General features: G+C 34.1%; 1 long non-coding RNA gene across 1 annotated transcript; it reads left to right on the top strand.

Annotated features, from left to right (window-relative positions):
• Positions 1–738: 738 nt before the first annotated feature.
• Positions 739–1,509, top strand: LOC110674398. Its single transcript, XR_002498827.1, has 2 exons — positions 739–956; positions 1,018–1,509. It is a non-coding gene; the product is annotated as an uncharacterized LOC110674398 (long non-coding RNA).
• Positions 1,510–5,673: the final 4,164 nt, after the last annotated feature.

The following is a 5,673-nucleotide window of genomic DNA, read 5'->3' as shown; positions in this document are numbered from 1 at the left end:
TGTACTACAGAAATCTATGTGTTAAAGATTACGATTTAACGAAGTTTATAGTAGGCAATTCTTTTATTACAAAGACATTTTTTGATTTTTTGAAGAAGTAGGTATTGTATTCAGCCAAGTAAAAGAATCGTCAAGTTAGTATAAAGATTTCAATCATGTATATATATTGATTACATCAATATTTTGAAGAAGGTTTTGCAAGTTTGCTCGGAAGAAATTCCTGAAAATACTTTCAGAAACCCCTGTCCTGAAAAAAAATCAAGGAAAATATGCAGAAATCCACAAAACACTTCCCGCATGGAAAAATAAAGTTTGCCTTGTTTTCCAAACAATAAGATTCTTCTAACCGGTAAGGTTAATATATCGGAAACAGTTGCTTCTTTGTTAAACAATATCAGTGGTAGAGCATTAAACCATTTCAAATTATTTGTGTAACGAACAACAAACAGTGACAATATTGGAAAGTGTCCAGAAATTGTAAAACTATACGGGAATGAAAAATTGTGGGAAACAGTAAAAATATAAAATTACCGTTTGTCGAACGGTTCGTGCTTCTACTTGCACAACACACTTATACATATGAGCATTTCACCATATGTTACCTCAGCCTAACAGTTCGGCAAACAGTTGAAACATTATATACACTCCTGAAAACTTCTTTCAACAGCTTTGCAAATCTTTGCAGCGATCAATTTTATATATTATTTTTTTATTTTTATTTTTTTCTGGTTACGCAACTTGACATAAAAAATAATATATATTTGAACGATTTGTGTGACAACAGGGATCCAAAACATAGAATTATTTTTATATTTATGTGGAACCGAAAAAGTGGCTGTATGTTTTTTTAGCGTGTTTGTTTTTGCAATGTCCATCGAAAAAAAAACAAAAGAATAAATTTCTTTGCTTGTTTTTCTTCAGTTTGAACAGAAAATCGTAAAAAATATCGAGTGCTGGTAAGTAATTAATCCAATCTAAGTATTACAAATGGATTAATTTATTTCATTTTCTTTAAAGATATAGGACAAGATGCCAGCAGTATGCGGCGCCGCCATCTTTCCGAATCCAACATGTTCTAAGCAATCGTTGGATACTCAAATGCATTTCAATGTGGATACTCAAATGATCTTGGCTGCTGTCAAATCCATTAGGTGGGATTGGAGTTGCCATATACGTGACAAGATGCAGATACCATCGATGTTGGACAGTGGATCCATTTCAACGGTCGTAGTTACGAGTATGGCCAGACGTGACAGCCGGCTCCTTGAGTTTTCAGCAGCGCAACCGATCAATTATCAGTAATATAACCGGGACTAAGTTGACTAACAAAACCAGAACAGCCAAACCAGCAGGATTATTACCGGTGAGAACATTTTCGGAAGCTGATACTTCCGGAAGTTGCCGAACGTTACAACCTGGGAAAACATTCAATCAACGCCCACAGTGTTTAAGAAAAAATGTTAAATAGTTGGTAAGGAAAAGTAGTGAATAATAAAACTGAAAATTGAACCTTTTTTATGATGAGAAATAATGAGACAAAATATGTGCAGTCTCAATTTACTTCAAATTCAAGCAATAACGACTTCTGTTTTATAAGTACAATTTTTTCTACTCGGCAAAGTGCTTGTAAATGTATCAATTGAAGTAAATTGTGTACTATTGTTTATTGTTTCATTATTTCTTATTGGATGTCTTCATCATTTCCTAGCTTATTTTTTTCCTTTACGGTATAATCACAAAAGAACAGTACAATATAGGGTGAAAATAAATATAAAGCACCAAAAACTAACAATAACCCATACATTATTCGTTTTTTCTCAAATTTATGGTTTTAATGTTTCTTAACTGTTTCACTTATAATGGATTTGGCAAAAAATGGATAGTATATGTACCTTTTGGCAAATTGGCCACGAAAAATTTTGTTCAAGAAAATCTTCGTTTTGAAATGGTTACATAACTTAACCGCCTATTACCCACATTGTTATTTGTCCATTTACCGTTCCCCAAACTGTCAATATCGTTCGCCGTAAGGGTGGTTTATTGTTATTTTGCATATTACGACAAATTATTCAGATGCGGTTGCAAATGGTTGCAGACACTACGGGAAACAGTACTCGTACGGTTCTAATTTATGCGGGTTTTTCGATGAACCTCTGGTTACTGGAAATTTTTAAAGAAATCCCAAGAGAAATTCCAGAAAAGATCTATGAACATCTATTGCGAGTATTATTTAAATCATGATTAAAGGAGTCCAGGGATGATGCCTAAGAGCATTGCTGAGTATAATTCTTCGAGGAATTATTGGAAATCAGTCGTCGAATAACTGGGTTCGATACGAAAACTGAAATCTCTTTCAATACGGATTTCTCCAGTCGTCATTGCTGTATTCAATGGCCACACAGAACCACTCATTATTACGTGATATGGGTTAAATGCTGAAAAAATCAGGAAGATTGAGAGGTGGAATATTTAGTTTTGCTACAAAAACTGAAATATCCCATCATGATTTTCGCGTCGACGGAGTGCGTTTTTATTCGGTCTGCGCGTCTTTTGCTTGGTATTGATTCGTGAATATTCGAACACTTCAGACCGTTCTTTGTTTTCGCATCTCCTGAGTGCTTTTTTGTCTGCGCTTCTTTTGCTTGGTACTGATTAGTGAATAATCAAGCAAGCGAGGCCGTTTTTCGTTTTGGCGTCGTCGGAATATTTTTTTTACGATCAGCGCGTTTTTTGATTGGTAGTGATTCATGAATAGCCAAACAAGCGAGATTATTTTTTCGTTTTCGCGTCGCCAAAGTGATTTTTTTTTTTTTCGATTTGCGTGTAGATTGATCCTAGCAACCAAAAACTGCACAACTATAAACAAAACCAGTGAGATCTTTTTTTAGATTATATTTCTATTATGATGTGTAAATATTTTAAATTGGGTAGGGACCATCAGGGCACCAGAATGAAGCGATTTGGACAGGAAGCTTGGAACTGCCTCCTCCCTGATTCTGACATTTCGTAGATTGATGGCAGGTATTGGGAGCATTCTGTCTGTTACGATGCAAACGATCGTTGTAAATCAACATTTTATTGAAGAGTGCTCAAAGCTGTAAATTTCAAACAAATGCGTGTGTAAAACTTTATACAATTCAAATGTACAATTAGTCAACTTATACTTTTAGTTTGCAGTTTTAGTCTTCTCCTTTCCAGACCCTTTCTTCTTCAGCTTAGAATCCCAGCTTTTCTAATATTCTTACTTAATTTGCACCTTCTTTCGTCCGCGTATGTCAAGGATTGACTGTGCCTTTCACGATTGCTAACTGTATGCTGTATATTCTATTCTATTCTAAGTGCTTGCACAGCCAATATTGGAAAGCATTCTAGAAATACATAAATTTATTCAAGGAATTTTCTTGTCAGCATTAATATTTGCAGAATATCAGCGATATGATACAAATATTAAAATGGCCAGGCCTACTGTGCAGTCCTCGGGGTTGAAGATAATTGAAAAATCACAACGATCAAGTTTTTCACGAATTAAGAATGGAAGAAACGGGGACAACCGTACCAACCATTTCGATTCAATGTTACAGGTCAAATCATTGGGAATGGCGTTGCTAAGAAAGTTAATACAAACTCTATTGTTGTAGCTCTAGTTCTCCTGGGATGGGACATAGCAAGGCTGGTAGCGAGTCACTTTTTAGTGACTTGGTCACTTTTTTGAGGCCAGTCACTTTAAAGTCTCTTTTTTGAAGCCATTTCAACTAAAGTCACTTTTTTCGTCAATAAGTCACTTTTTTCAACTATTTTGAGCTAAAAGAGAAAATTTTGAATCGGCCTTCTTAATTTAGGCTAAGTTTTATGTTAGCAGGGTGTCTACTACCTAAAAAATCCTGGAAAACCTGGAATTGTCAGGGAATTTTATTCAAACTGGAAAAAACTGGAATTATCAGAGGATTTCGGCTATACGCAGGAAAAAAAACCTCGAACCAGTAATTATTATGGCATGGCAGCATATGTCCTTTTTGTAACAAAACATTTCTTCAATCAAAAAAAAATTCGGCTGCGCCGCTGTTACAACTTGAGGTTTTCAGTCAATTCACTTTAAATTATTTTTAATATTCCGAATAACTTGTTTAAATAAGGAAGTAGGGCTTAGGATTGCTAAAATGGGAAAGGCAAAAACGATTCCCAGTTCTAGTTGGGTATCTTTCATGAGCATATGAAATAAATAATATTTGTAGGAAAAGATTAAAGCTAGTAAAAATAGTATATTTTCAGGTAAGCAGATCTTTTTTAAAGGCTTGGATACTTTTTTAATGCATATCTCTAAAAAGTGTTTATTTTTAGTTAAGGTCTCTAAAGACATTATAATCAATATGGTATCTACAGTCACTTTTTTGCCATAACTCTCTCTTTCCCATGGTAGCTCCAGAGCTCAATTATTTTTGACGAACTTGAGGCAAACCGAACCAGAGGAATACTATGCATTAGTTTCTACAGTCAACTCTCCATAACTCGATATTGAAGGGGCCATCGAGTAAGGGAGGCATCGAATTATGAAACACAAAACCAGTGCAAATGCGATCCGAGGGACCATCGCAGTAGCCATGAAAACCAACTTTTACTGTGGTTCTCTAACTCGATATCGAGATACGAAATATCGAGTAAGGGAGAGTTAACAGTAGATTATGATTCTATACTTATCAAATTAATCCAAAAGTCAACTAACTTTTTGAATAGTAAAGGTAAGCAATCAGTTTACTATTGTAAAACAACCAACACATTTTAAACTGATTTTGAAAAAAGTAGACCCTTTGAAATATTGTTTTTTGAATTACCTTTTATAAAAACGCTTTTTCATAAAGAAACTGTCGATTAAAGTCGTCGGAAATAGATGGTTAATCTGCTTGCAATGAATTCTGGGTCGATATTCTAAGGACTGTTCATTTTATAAAGTGGACACTTTGTTTTTGCTATATCTTTTTTATTTATTGATAAAATCGTAATCGGTTTTCTGTGCATCGTTCAACTATTATTCTACGATACTATTAAAATATAAGATCTTAGAAAATGCTTTTGGTTGAAGAGCCAAATAATTTTTCCAAAATCTCCTAAGAAAAGCTGTTCGTCAAAGTTTAACATTATTTTTCGCAAAACAAAAATCCTAATTTTTATGAACATATTGTATATTTGTATCCTTTACTATTCTACAAAAGGTATAGCTTTGAAAAAATCAACTATATTCCACCATTCTCTGACATTAGGTAACTTTAGTGATGCACCCATTTATGGCCAAATTTGCTGATACACCATCCTTTCACTCCCAGCAAAAGAGGAAAGTAAAAAGCGTGTTCAAAACTGGTCTGGTTTACTAAATAAACTATATTTGTGCAAACGAGAGCCAAATCGTGCGTTTAAACCACAGTCCTAAGCACAAATTATACTGCTTATGGTAGTTTTACTAAAAAGTCTCATACTTTTAAAATCGTGTACGCATATTTATCGATCTGCAGCAAATTGTAAATGGTTTTCTCCGAAAATTTCAATTGGTAATCGCAGAATAACATATTACAAAAATAATAGGTGCAAAATGAAGTCGATTTTATTACAGCAGTGTTGCCAATTTTGATGATTGTCAATGTACTTTGAAAGGTCTTCTAAGAATAAAGCAATTGTGTATCT

Source organism: Aedes aegypti, chromosome 1 (assembly GCF_002204515.2).
Source record: "Aedes aegypti strain LVP_AGWG chromosome 1, AaegL5.0 Primary Assembly, whole genome shotgun sequence".
NCBI lineage: Eukaryota > Metazoa > Arthropoda > Insecta > Diptera > Culicidae > Aedes > Aedes aegypti.
The sequence above is the reverse complement of the archived record's forward strand: the minus strand, read 5'-3'. Positions and strand labels throughout refer to the sequence as shown.